A 19155-nucleotide genomic window follows, 5' to 3' on the forward strand; every position below is an offset into this window, starting at 1 on the left:
AAAAAATAAAAAAATAACACAACACAAAATGTGGTAGCCTATTTTCCCACGACGCAATGGAAAGCTTAATGTACTCATAAGAACACTGAATAGAGACCCAGTCTCCACAGTTTTCTTACTCTGCGACCATGGGCAAAACATGTCAAAATTTAGAGTCACTGTTTTTCTTGTGTGGAGTAAGATTTGCAATGAATACCATGGATAGCAGCCCAGAATTCCCCACATCTTTGCCTTACTGCTTAACAGTGAAGCAGTTTGGGAAATTGCTATAAGGTGAGGGGAGACTTGGTTGTCCTAAGAGTTATCTGATCCCTTTTTGCTGGTGAATTTTTTAGCAAATGGGTATGTGACCTAATTCTTGTCAGTGTGTTAAAATAAAATCTTTCCTGGAGACTTCTGAGACAGTTGTTTCAGTTCTTAAGAGAAAGTCACCAGGAGCCTCTCTCCACTTGCATGTAAATCTAGAAGCACATTGTTCCAGGTGCTACCCTAGCCATCAGTGACCTTTGAAGAAAGACAGCCAGAGGACAGAGCTGAAAATTAATGAAGATTAAACCCGAATGCATGATAGAGAAAAGATTCGAGAGCCTTAATCAAATCTCCCCTGGATCCTTCACCTAATTTGTAGGCCCACAGTTATGTGAGCCAATGCAATTGTGTACTGCTTATAGGACAGTTAAGGTGGGTTTATATGAGTTTTGTCTGAAAGGATCACAGCTGATACAGGAACAATTCCAATAACTCATGAGGATTCTTTTGAGGGCTAAATGAAGAACCCATTGGAATTATGTTGTGGATTTTATTACCCATTGAAGATGGCTCCCATCTTTCATTTGTAGTTCTTCGTCTCTTCCCAAAAGGCATTAGAATAAAAGGGTAAAATATTTGGGAAAATAAGTGGAAGAACGGATTAAGTTCCACTGCTGTATGGATAAGAGTATTAAAATATAAATTATGGAGTTGTGAAATAGATTAATGTTTTCAGACTATTACTTATTTTATATACTACATACTATTATATTAGTATATGTTACTAGTAATACACTATTTAGTATATATCATAACATATAGAGTCTTAGGACATGAATCTATCTATATGTGCATATTATATATAATATATATGTGCACATGTGTATACATGTTTTAAAGCATTATAGATCACAATCAAACAAACCCAATAAAATAGATACACCTGGGCTATTATATATAATACTTTATGGTTTCCAAGAAAGGATGCAATCTTTCCAAAAAATGTGTTTAAGTAATATTTTGCCTGACTTTGAAACTTCAGTTGTTCCAGGTTTTTCATATTGACTACTCAGGAAAATATGCTCTTAAAAAAAAAAATGTGTGTTTTTAGCACAACACTTGCTCAAAAATTTATAGATGTTTGTTCTGAATTGTATTCATTTACAGGAATATTTTAGGATGTTTTCATCAGAGGAAAACAAAACCCAAGGCTTTTGGATAGGATCTATAATAATGCTTCACAACTGAAGACAGTTTTCTTGGGGTTTTTGCTCTTTCTAAAAAAGAAGAACAATAATGCGCCAGAGACCCCAAAGGGAAATATATTGTTAATGGAAAAAATTGCCTTCATTCACTCTTTCTATTTAAGGGAGCTCTTGCCGCCAGGTTATAATGAAAACATAAAGGTCTAATACAGAACTGATCAGGGGGAAGGAGGCAGAAGAGAAGAACAGAAAATGCAGCATCTAATCCAGATGTTAGCATTGGTAGGGTCGTTTTTGTGAGAGACAGCCAGCTAACTTTACCCTCCTGATCCTATCTGAGATCCCTCCTCCAGGACCAAATAAAAAACAATTAAAAAAAAACTTATTTTTCAGGTCTTAAGATTTTTTTTTACATAATTTAGTAAAATTGTATTTACTAACAAGAAAATCTTAAGTATGAAACCAGTTATTTATGATAATTGATTGAAGTGATCTAAAGTTCTAGAAAAAGATAGAAACAATAACACCTGAAAATGGTTTTATTCAAACTGGGAAATCACTTAAAATTCTCCTTTTATTATCTTTTGTTTTCTTGAAATGTAACGTTCAAATCTAAATGTTTTCTTGAACTCATGAAATTTAGGTGGGGATAAATCTTTAGAGTGTTTTTTAAAGGTTCATGTGTGACTTTGGAAATGATTGCTTACTGGTGCATTTGGAATAGAGGAGAAAGGGGTTTTTAAAAAAAAGAAGTAAATTAATCTGAAAGAAATCCAGACAGACTTAATAATTAAATAAAATGATGGTTAGTGACAAATACTGAAGGAACACACATCCCAGAAGTGAATAATCTTTTGAACCATCTGTCTTCACCTTTTTCATAACCTTTGGGACCGCATTTTGGGGAAAGCAGTCATCAAACTTCACAGAATTATAAATTCTTCCTATGGCAACTGCTTTGCATAATCTTTAACTCCATGACCTCTGGGAGGTTATAAAGCAGAATACCCATGCTCACTCTTGCACACGTGGGAAGGAGACAAGACTGGCAGCGTTATTATTTAAACTCTTTTCTGTCTCCCTCGAACCTGGCAGTGTTTATATTGGCATTTTACTACATAATTTATAAGATGGCTTTGTTCAGCCTAAGTATTTGATTGAAATCCCCCATAAAATAATACTACTATGTAGTCCTAATTTTATAATTTCACAAACAGATTAATGTAAACTTACCAAATCTTCAAAGTGATCGTTTAGGTTATAGCATGGTAATGTATTTTATTTTGGTTTTAGAATTTTGTCTTCGTTTGGATTCCCTCTGAAACAGACTGAGCCAAGCCTTGGAGTGCAAATAACTGGTTTGAGAACCGCAGGAAATATCAGCACGTGTAGGTGAGGAGCGATGCCGGAGAGGGAACATGTTCAATGAAGGGCGTGGTGGGAGACTGACGGTTATCTGGAGGAGAACGTCTGGAAATTGAGGTAAAACGCTTGAGAATTATCTCACCTGGGAGGTGCGGAGTTACATACCTACTCCTGCCAGTTCTTAGTTGAAAGCTGTATTTAGGGGTGCTAACTCACCTGCACGTTCAACCTGCTGGGTAGGGGCAGAGAGGCAACAAGATAACTGCAGTTATAAAGTGGTAATGAACACAAGATTATCTAGAAATTATTACCAAAATTCTTTTTAAAATTAAATTGCAAAACCCAAGTAAATGAGCAAAGCACAGAAAATTAATAAGTGCTACTAGTATAAAAGCAGGATTACCAGTAATAATAATGAGTTAACATGTACAGCCTATATAATATATAGATGAAAGGCTAAAGGATTTTCCCTTATACTTTTCTGTATTTTGGTATTTTAATAACTGCACTGCATATTATTTTAGTATGAAAGTCACTTTGAATAGTATGAAAATATGTTATTTTTGTGTATTACTTACTGCACTATTATATTAGCTTTTTACAGAAAATATCTATAATATTGGTCAATTTAGACCATGAGAAAATAAGAATTAGCTCGTGTGTTTGATTTGTAAGAAAGGTAAATAAATAAATAAACAAAAGAAGAGAAAACCCCACAGGTTCGAGTTCACCAAAGAATTGAATGAATAGGAACTTCTTAAGGAATCAGGCTAGATGAGACAAAAAATTTCTTTCCATTGGAATCATTTATATATTTTGCTTTTAAAATTCTTTAACAATCGCTTCTACCATGAATTTGTGCTAAATTTCTTTTGTGTTAAAAGAAAGAAAAATATTAACCTACAATTTGGGAATATACACAGTTCAACCGTAGAGAGAGGATCTCAATCTGCCATCATTATATTTCTGTGGTTTATGATATATTAAATATCAAAAGAAAGGTAGTAAGAAAAATACTTAAGCTGTCTAAAGTGTGAGAATATAGGCACTATAATACCATTCACAAAGTTAATAAATGTGATAGACATAAGGAATTTAAGCAATGTAGCAATGTTTAACTTATATTTGGAAAATGCCTTTTTATTATTAACTTATTACTAATTCATAGACAGATATGGAATCTTGTAAGAACAATATTTTGCCCACTTAAAGTTCCTAAACCTTAAATGCAAATCTTGCACAATTCAAAATTAGTATCAGCTTGTATTATTACCACCAACTATAAGTCTTTACTAGCTTTAACAAATAGGCAAATAAACTCTAAAGCTAACTTAGGTGATACACACATATTTTATTTATTCTCTAAATCACTTCTACTGAAGCAAGGATAAATAAAATGTGTTCATTTTATTTTACATTTGTGAAATTAAATCATTAAGAATTACCCAAAAGCAAACGTGACAAAAGCAAAAACCAAATCAGCATGATACTGTTTTGACACAGAGATCAATGAAACAGGATAGAGAGCCCAGAAATAATCCATGATCAATTGATTTCTGACAAAAGAGCCAAGAATATACAATGAGGAAAAGACATTTTTTTAAAATAAGTGATGTTGAGAAAACTGGACAGTCATATGCAAAAGAATAAAACTGAATTGTTATCTTAATACCATAGACAAAAATTAACTCAAAATGAATTAGAGACATGGAGTATAATACCCGAAATGGAATAGAATATAAGACCTAACACCTTAAAACTCCTAGAAGAAAACATAGGTGGTAAGTAAGCTTCTTGAGATTGGTCTGGGTGATGATTTTTTTTTTTTTTAAATATGACACCAAAAGCAAAGGGAACAAAAGCAAAAATAAACAAGTGGGACTACATCAAACTAAAAAGCTTCTGCACAGCAAAGGAAACTATCAACAAAATAAAAAGACTATCTAATGGGAGAAAATAGTTGTAAATCATATATATGAGAAGGGGTTAACATCGAAAATATAGCAAGAATCCATACAACTCGGTAGAAAATAAAGAATCTGCAGCCATCAAAAGAAATGAAATCTTGCCATTTGCGACAACATGGATGGAACTAGAGCGTATCATGCTTAGCGAAATAAGTCAAGCAGAGAAAGACAACTATCATATGATCTCCCTGATATGAGGAAGTGGTGATGCAACATGGGGGCTTAAGTGGGTAGGAGAAGAATCAATGAAACAAGATGGGATTGGGAGGGAGACAAACCATAAGTGACTCTTAATCTCACAAAACAAACTGAGGGTTGCTGGGGGGAGGGGGTTTGGGAGAAGGGGGTGGGATTATGGACATTGGGGAGGGTATGTGCTTGGGTGAGTGCTGTGAAGTGTGTAAACCTGGTGATTCACAGACCTGTACCCCTGGGGATAAAAATATATGTTTATAAAAAAATTAAAAATTAAAAAAAAAAGAAAAAGAAAATAAAGAATCTGATTAAAAATGTGCAGAGGCTCCCAAAAGACATTTTTCTGAAGAAGACATAGGGATGACCAACAGGTACATTAAAAGATGCTCAATGTCACTCATCATCAGGCAACTGCAAATCAAAACAACAAAATCACCTCCCATCTGTTGGAACTGGCTATTAGCAAAAGGACAAGACACAACAGGTGCTGATTAGGATGTGGGAAAGAACGCTTGTGCACTATTGGTGGAAATGGAAATTAGGGCAGTCACATTGGAAAACAGTATGGGGTTTCCTCAAAAAATGAAAAAGAGAACTACCCATATGATCCAGCCATTGTACCATCAGGTGTTTATCCAAAGACAATGAAAACACTAGTTCGAAAGCTACCTGCGCAATGTACATGCTGTACATTGCAGCATGATTTATAATAGTCGAGATGTGCAAGCAACCTAAATATCTACCCCATTTTAAAATAAGTGATATTGAGAAAACTGGACAGTCATATGCAAAAGACAATGTGTGTGTGTGTGTGTGTGTGTGTGTGTGAGAGAGAGAGAGAGAGAGAGAGAACACATGTGAGTGAATATCATTCAGCCATAAACAAGAATGAAATCTTCCCATTTGTGAAAACATGGATGAAACTTGATGGTGTTACAGTAAGTGAAATAAGTCAGAGAAAGACAAATACTATATGATCTTGCTTATGGCAAGGGTTGAATGTAGAGTAAAGAGCAAAGGGGGCCAACAGATACAAATTTCCAGTTAAATAAGTCCTGGGGATGTAATGTACAGCGTGGTGACTATAGTTAGTAATACTGTATTGAATATTCAAAAGTTGCTAAGAGAGTAAACCTTAAAAGATCTCAGGAGAAGAAAAAAAAATGTAATTTTGTATGGCAAAGGGTGTTAACTTACTGTTGTAATTGGAGATGTTTTGCAATATATACAAGCATCAAATTATTCTGTTGCACACCTGAAACTAATGTAATGTTGTATTTCAATTATACCTCAATTTAAAAAAATATATACTAAGGAGAAGGAAAAAAAACCTCTACAAATATTCAGGCAAGGAAAAAAAAAAAGAGCTTCTTTCTTAAACAGTGGTTCTTGGCACTGGCTATGCATTAAAATCATTGGGTGAGGTTTTAAAAAATACCAGTGTTTGGGCACCATCCTTAGAGATTCTGATTTAATTATTCTGGGATGGAGCCTAGGCATTTCCATTTGAAAAAAAAAGTCCCCCTCAGTGATTCGACTGTGCAGCCAGGATTGAGAACAAGAGCCCAAAGTAAGAAAAACTGTAGACTTCTCCAGAAAGCCAAAAGCAGCAGGAAATGAAGACTGCTTTCCAAGCAGGGGAAGAAAAGAATGATGTACTTGGGAGGTCATTTGTAGGAAAAACCAAAATTTTTCTACAAGGGAGCCTTCAGAAAAGGTTGCATTCCTGGTTTAAGGATCCAATCCATCCATTCTAGGAGTGGGTCAGGATCTAAAGAATGAGAGTAAGCGTATTAGAATAAAGAAATCATAGGACCTTGGGGAGGGTGGGCTGTGAATTGTGTAAGGCTGTTGAATCACAGACGTGTATCCCTGAAGCAAGTAATACATTATATGTTAATTTAAAAAACGGAGGGAGGGGAGAGATCATAGGAAGCAATGGGAACTACTTAAAATCTAGAATTGATGAAGACCTGGAGAAACAGGTTCTGTATATATAAAGATAATCTAAAATAGAATTACTATCATCTCTGAAATAAAATTTAAAATAAAGCCTATCTTTCAATTACCTTTTTACTAAGACTACTAGTTACTACAGTGACATCTATATTCTGATTTTCACTAGTAAGAGGTAAGAGGGTCCTCATTTTTTTTTTTTTCCTTTCCAGAAGAATGACATCGTTTAGGCTTTCTCATAGCCAGGTGTGTTCATATCATCCATTACATTTTGGTGAATGATATGCAAAATGATACATTGTGTGCAAGTTCAGAAAGCATCGGTAAAGGTGGGAAGACACATCCTTTGAGCTCTTTACTCTCTTCTTGAGGGCATGGTTAGAGTTGTGCCAACAAAGCCCCAAGAAAACATGTCGGACCATGAAGGGGAAGCTTCATACTGAAGATGGCAGAGATGCAAAGTTTGAGTTTTGCAGGCTTTAGTGCTACTATACCAGTCCTATGCTGTCTATTGGCAGAGTTCCTTTCCATGAGAGAGGAAAGAACTCCTCCCTCCCTCTGTTTTTTGTTTAATGTAACCAAACCTCACCCTAAGAAACCGCTCCATTGATTTTCTCTCACTCCCTGTCCAGAATTTTAAATGATAAACTATCTTGACAGAAAAAAATTGACCAGAATAGAAGATTTCACAGGGTCAAGATTTGGAGTTGGTACAAAAACTATCTTCTACAAAGTGAATCTTATATTTATGGCACGGAAATATCATTCTTCTTTTAAAAGGTTGCTGGTCAGAGATCATTTTCATGATTCATCTATGTAAATATCAAGTGTCTTAAACTCTTTGCTTTAATTTTCAGTGTGCCAATTATATTAGTACTCTTTTTTTTAAATTCCTTGGCTGTCTAATACCAATAGTGAGAATGAAAATTTTCCACAGTGAGATAACCATCAACATCAAAAGATTTTAGACTTCTAAACACTCCATCAAACACATTTTGAAAATTATCAGCTTTTAAAATCCAATATTTGAAAACAGTTTTTGAATTTGAAATAATTATACAGTCAAATGTGTATTTACCCTTGCCAATAAAGTTTAAAAGCATGACCATTCTTGTCACAAAATATGTTGTTGTCATTGATCTTTAGTCCTTCATCTCCAAAATATTAAGAATTTGCCCATAAATCTTCTCTTTTATCTTTTTTGTAATGAACTTTTCATCCAGTAAGAATGTTCTCTCAAAAGAACTGAATAATCCAGGTGTGTGTGTGTCTCTTGTCCTCTACTATTAGTAAAATAAGTTGTATCTTCTAGATAATAAATCTTACTTCATTTTCAATCGGAACTAAATGAAATTGCCAAAATTATCTCCAACTTTAAATACCAGCTGGTGTTACGAGTCAACACTGTCCTCTACATGGCTCAAAGCCTCCTGGTTTGTAATGATTTGGTAGTCTTCTTATGACCAGCATCATTATTGTTATAGGACTGATGAAGAACAGGCTTGCCCACTGCTCTCTGCCCCAGCACATCTGGTAATATTTAGGTAATGGTTCTTTCAGTGCTTTGTTTTGTTTTGTTTTCTGGCTCTTTACTATCCAGTGTTTTTCCTATTACCTCCATCTTGGAGAGATTTTCCATGGAGTATAGACATGAAAAAATCTCCTGCCACTGCCTCCTCTCTCTGTATGTAGTCTTTCTTCTGCCCCACCAAGACATGTTCCTCAAGGTGCTCTCTTTTTTTTTTTTTTAAAGATTTTATTTATTTATTTGACAGAGAGAGATCACAAGCAGGCAGAGAGGCAGGCAGAGAGAGAGGAGGAAGCAGGCTCCCTGCTGAGCAGAGAGCCCGATGCGGGGCTCGATCCCAGGACCCTGGGATCATGACCTGAGCCGAAGGCAGCGGCTTAACCCACTGAGCCACCCAGGCGCCCCTCAAGATGCTCTCTTAGGCAGTGCTAGCATGTAAGTCACTTTACATGAGTGATGCCATGCAACTCTAGTTAAGGATGGGCCCAGAACACAGTGGAACAAGCTCAAGATGGTCCATACCACATCAGTTTCTTCTTCTTATCTCCTGTAGAGCTAGACTCTGGTTCTAATACTTTACATTTACATGCATTTCCTCCATAATAATTTATTTTTTATCACTTCTCTAAATAGTCACAATACAACTTGAAACTATGAAGAATTCCTAGAGATCATCTGATCTAGAGGTCTTTAACAGGAGGACCCATGGGAGCTGTCACAGACACTGGTGCAGGGTGAAGAGGGAGGCTGAGCCTCCAGGTCCACTGCCTCCATGGCACCTCATCTCTAAGACTCACTTATGCTGTGGCCTCTCTTGTAACATTTAGTGGAACAAAATATTCCTTAGTCAACAGAACAGACTGTAAACCTCTAACTTGGTCCTTTTCATTGTCACATAGGGAATTGTGAGTGAAGTGGCATTTTTCCAAATTCATATAACCCAATTGTGGGTTATATATAAGTAAGATCAGTAAGTACTTATCTTACTTAGGGGTGGACTTGGCTTCTTGAATCTGTAGGATTCTGTCTTCCACTAAATTTGGGAAGTACTTAATAATACATATTAAGTACTGTATGCTTAATATACAGTATTAAGACTAGATCTGTTTGGTTGAATAATATTTTTACTGTATCATTTGGACCTTTCTATGTAACGTATATACATTATACGTTATACAATTAGTACCCACTGTGATTTAACCCAAAAGAAGAAGAAGAAGAAAAAAAAAAGAAACCGTGAGAACATGAGGTGGACTATGATGTTTTGGAGAAGAAGAAGGATTTTTGAGAAGAAGGATTTTGAGAGTCCTGGAGTTCTTTGAACCATATCCACTGCATCTATGAACAATTCTGCTTTGATCATGTAAGGATGCTAATAAAGTATGCTGATTTTTCTCTCTATTTCTAAACAAAAAAATGACGATAATAGATACTGAAATACCAAACTAGTACATTTTTGATACTTATCTATTCAACTGATCTCAGCAAATTTTAGATTTGATTAAATCAAAACTTCAGATATAGGCAGAGTGATTTTGAATCAATGCTTAAAATGTGGGTGTGTGTCTGTTTTAATAGAAAATTATAATTTCTAGATTTATTTGGCACACTGGAATTCTGATGCCTAATTTTTCCAGCCATGTGACAGTATCCATCTCTGCTTTATAATGGTAATCTCAGAGCCATCTTGGATAAGCCTCTAGTTAGATAGTAAATTAGCCAACAAGAGAATAGAATTTTACTAAATTTGTAATATTTCAGAAGATAGGTGGGAAGAGAAGAGAGGGGAAATCAGCACTCTTGGTTTCAACAATTGGTAAGATTTTCAAATAAATAATCTGAAATATCACTGTGGGGTTTACACTAAGCAAATCAGTAGTAGTCCATAGTATGAATGTGCCACAAGTGGTCTAACCACCATTAAGGACCTCCATGGTTCCCAGTGTGAGGATGTTGCAAATTAAATTGCTAGAAACATCCATGTACAAGTTTCTGTGTGGAACTGTTTGTTCCTCTGGGATAAAAATCCAAGAGTGTAGTTGCTAGTTGTATGCTAAGGCCATTTACAGTTTTGAAGAAAAACTGCCAAACGATTTTTTAAAGGGACTACCATTCCATCAGTTATGTATGAGTGATCTAGTTTCTCTGCACACTTACCAGCAGTTGGTGTTACCACAAGTTTCTATGTGAGCCATTCCAATTAGGTGTATAGTGATCCTTATGTTATAATTTGCCTTTTTATTCTCTTAATAGGGAGTTTAGAAGAGCAAACGTTTGTAAATTTGACAAATTCCAAATGATCAGTTTTTCTTTGTATAAGGTTGTGTTTTGGTATGAAGGGTTAATACTCTAGTTAGATATTGAATTAGCCAACAAGAGAATAGTATTTTACTAAATTTATAATATTTCAGAAGATAGGTAGGAAGAGAAGAGAGGGAAAATCAGCACCCACTGTGATTTGGTACCTTGTTCCAGTTCAAGGTACCAAAGAGTTTTTCCCATTGTTTTTTCCTGAAAGTTGTATATTTTAATGTTTCATATTTAAGTTTATAACTTGTTTTGAGTTTTGTATAGCATGTAAGTTTCCCCTCCCTTCCCCCTCCCTCCCTTCCCTCTTCCCATTTTTTCCTTCTTGCTGGCTGACTTTGCTGTCTTTGTCTGGTTTGGGTATTGGTAATATCAGCTTCATAGTGTGACTTAGGAAGTGTTCCCTCTTCTTTTATTTTATGTAAGTAATTATGTAAAAATGGTAATAAATCTTCTTTGAATTGTTCTAAAAAATCTTCAGTGAAACCATGTGGACCTGTAATTTTTTTTTCTATGAGGAATTTTTAATTACAAATTCAATGTCTTTACTAGATTTAGATCTATACTGGTTGTCTCTTTCATCTTGACTGAGTTTTCTAAGCTCCTTCTAAGCTGTCCAATTTTTGACCATATGTTTGTTTGCGGTGTTCTCTTCTTACATTTGTAATTATACAATTCAATATTGTAATGGCTGTAGGATTCAGGAGGATACCCCTGTTCTATCTCTGACAGTAGGGAATGGAGTTTTCTTTCTTTTGATCAATTTATTGATAAAATTTTATCAAGTTATTTTTATCAATTCCAGGAGGTTTATCAAATTTCTGAAGCATAAGATTTTTGCTTTATTAATTATTTTCCTGTTTTATTTCCATTTATTTATGCTTTCATTTTTATTATGTCTGTTCTTCTACTTGCTTAACTCTCCCTTTTCTTGTTTCTTGAGGTAGGAACTTGGGATATTTATTTGAGCTATTTCCTCTTCTTTTTTTTTTTTTTTTAAGATTTTCTTACTTATTTAGGGAGAGAGAGAGAACATGTGCACTTACAAGTGGGAGGGGCAGAAGGAGAGAGAAACTCAAACAGACTCTGCACTGAGAATGAAGCCCAACATGGGTTGAAATTCCATAACCCTGAGATCCTGATCTGAGCCAAAACCAAGAGTTGAATGCTCAAGTGACTGAGCCACCCAATTTTTTGATGAAAGCACTTAATACTGTTTTCCTCTCAGCACTGCAGCTGTACCCCACAGATTCCAATATAATTCAATTTTCCTGTAGTTATATGTATTTCGTTTCATTCTTTTTTTTTTTTTAAAGAATTATTTATTTATTTATTTATTTATTTATTTAGTTGGTTGGTTAGTTAGTTATTTGACAGAGAGACAGTGAGAGAAGGAACACAAGCAGGGCGGGTAGGAGAGGGAGAAGCAGGCTTCCCGCTGGGCAGGGAGCCCAATGTGGAACTCAATCCGAGGACCCTGTGATCATGATGTGAGCTGAAGGCAGGCACTTAAGGACTGAGTCACCCAAACCCCCTAAGTTATATCTATTTAAAGCTTTTCTTTGGACCATTGACTTTGACCCACATATTATTTAGTAATGTGCTATTTAATTTCAGCATGTTAGAAGAATTTCCTACTATCTTCTCACTCCCCAGTGCTACTGAGTGAGAAGTTCAGAAAACATTCAGCTTTAGTCACTGTTGCCATGGTAGACTGAGTACCCCCTGCCCTGGAGATAGGGCAGGCACTCTGCTGATACTGGCACTGTGACCCAACAGACCCACTACTGCCCAGGGGTTGGTGCAACATCACAAATGCTTCTATGAGAGTAGAAGGACAGATTAACGATGAGTTCCTGAACAGGCCCTGCTGACAGTGGTGTTGAGCAGCAGTGGACCTCCCTGTTAGATCTCAACTAGACTTTCCCTTTCCCAGTACTTTGGCCATAAAGGTCAGGATTTATGTTTGTTTGTTTATTTGTTTTGTTTGTTTGTTTTTTAGGCCTTTTTTGCAGTTCCAAGTTGTAGACCTCTCCTCAATCCACTGTGCCATATTTCGGGGGGGGGGGGGCAAAAAGAAAATCTGTGAACTTAATTTGATGTCTTTTCCTAAGTCCTGTGTTTCCTAGCCACTCCACCTTCTTTTTATCTTTTAGAGTCCTATTAGGATTGCATGCTGAGCTCTTTCTAGAGTTTGTGGCTGTATTTAGAAGAGAGGAATAGAGGAAAATGAGTCTAGAACATCTTATTCCATCACACATTTTCAAAATATTTTATCAATCAATATTCATGTGTAAGAGCAAAAGAGTTTGACAAAACATTTAAAATTGTCTTATTCCTGAAATTGGATATCTACATAGCAAATTTTAACCGTTAACATGCTACATAGAAATGTTTTTTATTATAACTCTAGTTATTAGTGATTTTTTTTGTCTTTCTCCCAATTTATTCCATACTGTTATTGTCAATTCATTTACTCCTATTTCCTTAATATCTGTGAGAAGAACACACTGATTTCTACCTTTGAGCCATGCTTAGATTTTCCTACCAATCACACTGCTTCTTGTGTCCCTTCTCCATGCCTTTCCTTTCCTCAAATCCATTTCCTGGTGCAGTGCTAAAGCCAAAAGTGTTGTCATTCTCTCAGGAGTTTTTATTTTAATACAAGTTAGGCTATGTTCATCCAAAATAATAACTATGGTATTTCAGTGACCTGAAAAACAATTGGAAAATTTTTGAAAGATAAACCAAATCACAGATAAAAAGACCTCCATAAATGTTAATTGTTATTAAGGCAAAATGACAGGATTCAACTTTACTTTTGCTTTTTTATTCAATATTTGAGTTATCAGAGCCATAGGAACCATTACAGACTATTATGCCAAATATTAAAAATAATCTTTCAAAGCCTTCCACCATCGTCAGGTTTCCCTTGTAGTATCAGAGGGGTTTCTATATTAAATAATAGCAAATGATTTCAGATAAAATGTTCTTGCGACAGTTAATCATAAAAAATACTTTTTTACTACATGACGCATTGGTCATTTAGAAGAAGAAAATTCTTGACTAATATGTCATTATGAAACTTTTATCTGCTTACTATTGACTACAAATATTACTAATATCCCAAACCTTTTTGTTTTAATTTTAAGAAACTCAATTTCCAATAACGGTGTCTTGTCACATTCATACATCAACCACTCTAACCTTTACATCAAGCTGTATTCTATTTTATTATACTAACTTATCTGTGCCACAACATCTGTTGGCCAAATGGATCTTAATGGGTAAATAATCTTAGTTTCATTTTATTATAGATTTGATTACTGAAATATGCAAGGAAAAGAATATCCTGAATTGTCAATATTTTTTGAGTTTATATTTACATTCAAGTTTTCTTTTCCCTAATACGTGTGAGAATATGACTTTATTTTGATCTTCATTGTGTTCTAGCCAACAGTAACTTGTGAATTGGGGAAAAAGAATAAAAAGGTCAGATAAATTGAAGGCAGAGGAAATGATTACCAGCTTCTTAACTTAGTTAATAATTTGAGTTGTTTGATCCCTAAGCTTAGAGATGTATCTGTTCTCTATCATGGAGAACAGTGGATAATGGCACCATTGCGAGATTGCGAGATCATCTATTCCTTAAATTAATCAATCCATAGATATTTCTGAGTGCCCCTCCAAGTCAGGGAACATGGAAAGAACTATTGGTGATTTGGTGAATACAATAAACGTGGGTCTTACTCTCAGGAAGTTTAAAATTCCATGTAAGAAAGCAATAACAAACAATGAAATGAGCAAATAAATGTAAAACTAGAGATTTTAATAAATATTAGTGATGGAAACTGGTGAAGGAGAGTGACAGAAGATATTGGACTGCTACTGGGGAGTGGAGAAAGGGAGGTTGGGTTCAAGTAGGCACTCTCCAGGACATTATGTTTCATCAGAAACCAGAAAGATGAGAATGAGCTAGGCCCATTTGTTACCACAAAGTCCTCTAGTTTACCTACAGTTATAGCCATAGAGATAAAGTATCTAGTGGCATTTTTGCCCATAAACATGGATGTCTTCTGATGTAAAATAATCTGTTATTTATTCATATTGTGGCATGGTAGTTATGATGGTAAAGGATCAATTTGCCAAGACCAGTCTCTATTCTGATGAGTTACAATTTGTAGAATGGCTTAATGATCAACATGTATTCCATAAAATAGATGTGAAACCCATTGTCTTAAATTACCCTAACAATTCTTCCCATGTCTCGAGATACATATAATTCCACAAAGTGCAAGGCAGATCCTTAGAACAGCTGGTAGGTGTAGAAATGAAATTCTCTCTGCACCTCCCCTATTTGAGTAAAGTTGAACAGAAGTAACTTGAAGTCCTCCTCTGGGCAAGTGCTTAAACTATCCCATAAGAGTATTTTAAAGGACCTCTTTGCTTAGTCACTTCTGTCAACCATTCTTTTCTTAACTGTAGCAGTAGAGGGTAAGATGAGAAAAATCATGGAGAACACAGAGAAAAATATACATAAAATTCTTCTATTTTTAAAATCAGTCTTAATTGGAAAAAGGAAACATGATTTTTTTCTTTTTGCTGTATTTCCACAAATGCGTGATACAGTACTCCGTAACAACACAGAAAGTGCTCTGCAAATGACATTGTTTTATGATCTTCACAAGTGATGCCTCTGAACTTTACTGTTCTATCTTTAAAATCTCTAAAGTCCTTTAGGATCCAAATAGTAGCTACGATTATGCACTCACTAAAGGATAGTTACTGATATGCTCATTTTTTATTTTATTTTAACAATATTTTATTTTATTTAACAATAAATATAGCAATAACCTTATACTAAAGATAGTGCTATTCTTAATCTACCAAGAAGGAAATAGTTTCATAAATATTAAGCAAATTGCTGAAAGCCACACAGCTTAGTGAGGGACAAAACCAAATTTAAACCCAAGACTGTTTTCTCGACCACCTTGCACACAATCCAGTTCTATGGGTTTCATCTACACCATGGCTGGGAAATAGATTTTATTGTTTAGAATACTTTAAGATTTCAGAAAATATCTGTGCAGATGGTAAAAGAACTCCTGGAGACCCTTAGCACCATTTCTCCTATTATTGTTAGCATTCTATATTTATGTGGTCCATTTGTTACAACTGATAAACCAATATTGATATATTATTAGTAACTACAGTCCATAGATTACACTGGGATTTATTCTCTGTGTCGTACAGTTTTTTAGGTTTTGACAATGCATAACATCATGTATCCACCGTTAAGTATCATACAGAATAGTATCATGCTCTAAAAATTCTGTACTCTGCCTGTTTAATCCTGTCTTCCTCCCACTCTGTGAGTCCCTGGCAATAACTGATCTTTTTCTTGTCTCCATAGTTTTACCTTTCCCAAAATGTCATGTAGGTGGCATCATACACCATACAGCCTTTGGCTAGCTTCTTTCACTTTGCAATATACACGTAATTTTCCTCTATTTCTTTCTGTGGCTTGATGGCTCATTTCCTTTCATTGCAGAATAATATTTCAGAGTATGAATGCACACAGTTTGTTTTATCTACCATCCTGTTGAAAGATTGAGAACCATCTCAGTGGCTTCCAATTTTTGGAATTTAGGAATAAAGCTTATATGAACATTCATGAGCAGGCTCTGTGTGGAACCTAAGTTTACAACTCATTTGGGTGCACAATTGCTGAATTATATGTTAAGACTGTGTTTAGCTTTGTAAGAAGCAGCCAGACTGTCCTCAACCCTTCTATACCATTTTTTTTTTCCTTTTCAACAATGAATGAGAATTCTTATTATTCCATATCTTTGGTAGCAGTTTTTTATTACCCACGTTTTGGACTCTAGCAGTTCTGATAGATATGGAGTTGTATGTCATCATTTGAATTTGCAAATCCTGAATGGCATGTAATGTTGAGCATTTTTCATATGCTTATTTGAATTGTAGCTTCTTTAATAAGACATCTGTTCAAATCTTTTGCTCATTTTTTAATTGGATGGTCTGTTTCCTTGCTGTTAAGTTTTTGTTTTTTTTTTATAAACATGTATTTTTATCCCCAGGGGTACAGGTCTGTGAATCAGCACTCACCAAAGCACATACCCTCCCCAATGTCCATAAACCCACCCCCCCTTCTCCCAACCCCCCTCCCCCCGGCAACCCTCAGTTTGTTTTGTAAGATTAAGAGTCACTTAAGGTTAAGTTTTAAGAACTCTTAATATATTTTGGATACAAGTCCTTCATTAAATATGTGTTTTGCAAATATTTCTCCCATTCTTTGTCTTATTTTTTTCCTTTCTCCTAACAGTGATATTTTAGAGCATAAGGTTTTCATTTTAATGAAATTCAGCTTACCAACTTTTCTTTCATAGGTTCTGCTTTTGTTATTGCACCTAAAATTTCATCAAAGATTCCAAATTTACTTAGATTTTGTCCTGTATCACCTTCTAGAAATTTTAGTACTACATTTTACATTTAGGCGTACAATCCACTTTGGTATACGATCCATATTATCATTACATTTTTGTATGTGGATGTCTGGTTGTTCCAGCACCATTTGTTGAAAAAATTATCTTATCTTTTGGATTTACCATTCCTCCCTTATCAAAGATCTGTTGAATATATTTGTGTGGGCTTATTCCTGGATTTTTCACTCTGTTCTATTTATTTGTTTTTCTGTTTTTGTAGTTTGTTTTGTTTTATTTTGTTTGTATGTTTGTTTGATTATTGTAACCTTACAATGAGTTTTAAAGACAGGTAATATCTCTCCTTTGATTTTGTCTCCCAAATTGTTTTGTCTTTCTGAGTGGTTTTTTTTTTTTCATATAAACTTTAAAGTTATTTGTCCATATCTTCACAATAACTAACTGAAATTATTATGGGGATTGCATTGAAACTATAGATCAAGTTGGGAGGAACTTATATCTTAATATGGGATTTTTCTTATCTATGAACGTAAAATACTTACGTAATTATTGAGATCTTCCTGATTTTTTTTTATCAGAATTTTATGGTCATCCTCATATGATCTGGTATATATTTTGTAAAATTTATTCCAAAACTTATAATTTTTCTGGTACTAAAGTAAATGGTATTGTACCTTTAATTTCAAAGTCCCCAACTGTTCATTGATGGTATTTAGAAAATCCACTGACCCACTTTTTATACGAAACTTGCATGATGCAAATCTTGCTAAAATTGCTTATTCATTCCAGAAGGTTTTTTTTTCCCCTTGGCTATTTGGAATTTTCTACATAGAAAATCATGTCATATGTAAACATAGACAGTTTTATATCTTTCTCCCCAATCTCTATATTTTAATTTCATTGTCCTGTGTTATTACTGTAGCTAGAACTTCTCATGCAGTGTTGACTAAGAGTGATGAGAAGCAAGATCCTTTTCTTGTTCCTGATCTTAGGGAAAGCTTCTAGTTTCTAACCATTAAGTATGGGATTATCTGTAGGTGTTTTGTAGATGTTCTTTATCAAGTTGGAAAACCCCGTATATTCTTAGTTTACTGAAGATTTTATCATGAATAGATATTGGATTTTTTCAAATGCTTTTCTTGCATCTGTTGATATAATAATGTGATTTTTTTTTCCCTTTTAACTTATTGATGTGATGGATGCCTTGCCTTGGGATGTCTTTCAAAATGATTACTTTTTCCCCTCTTCTGCTGAAATCCCACACATTTTTTTGTTTATTTATTTGTTTTATCTTCATCATGAGAAATCTGATGGAACTCCTGGAGATAAGACTCAGGCAGATTGCATTTTCTCCTATCACTTTCCTAATTTGTAGATTCAAGACTGAAAACACAATTAATTGATCTCTCAGTATCCTTTAATTTACTCTTCATTGGCTTACATTCCCTGGATTTTGTTAGCCTGACTCTGATTCTTATGTGAGTTTGACCTGAGGTGATAACTCTCATTCTATTCTGACGTTTGGGAACTATTCCTCACACCTGACAGTAGTACTTAGAGGCATTGTTGGCCTGTCAACTATGACCATGATCAAATCTGACAATGACCTAAATCTACTAAAACTTCCAACCAAGACTATGGAATGAAAGGGCCACAATCATCTTTACAATTGAACCTCCCAGATTATGAATATTCAATTTGCTGATAAAAAAAAGACTTAAATATTTAATGGATGATAGAATATAAAATCAAAATTGTCATAGGCAAGAAAAACCATAAAAATAAGATACAATGGTTTTGAAGGGGCGGGGGGTGGGAGGTTGGGGGGAGCCAGGTGGTGGGTATTAAGGAGGGCATGTATTACATGGAGCACTGGGTGTGGTGCAAAAACAATGAATTCTGTTACTCTGAAAAGAAAT

The sequence above is a fragment of the Mustela nigripes genome, chromosome 5 (genome assembly GCF_022355385.1).
Source record: "Mustela nigripes isolate SB6536 chromosome 5, MUSNIG.SB6536, whole genome shotgun sequence".
Classification (NCBI taxonomy): domain Eukaryota; kingdom Metazoa; phylum Chordata; class Mammalia; order Carnivora; family Mustelidae; genus Mustela; species Mustela nigripes.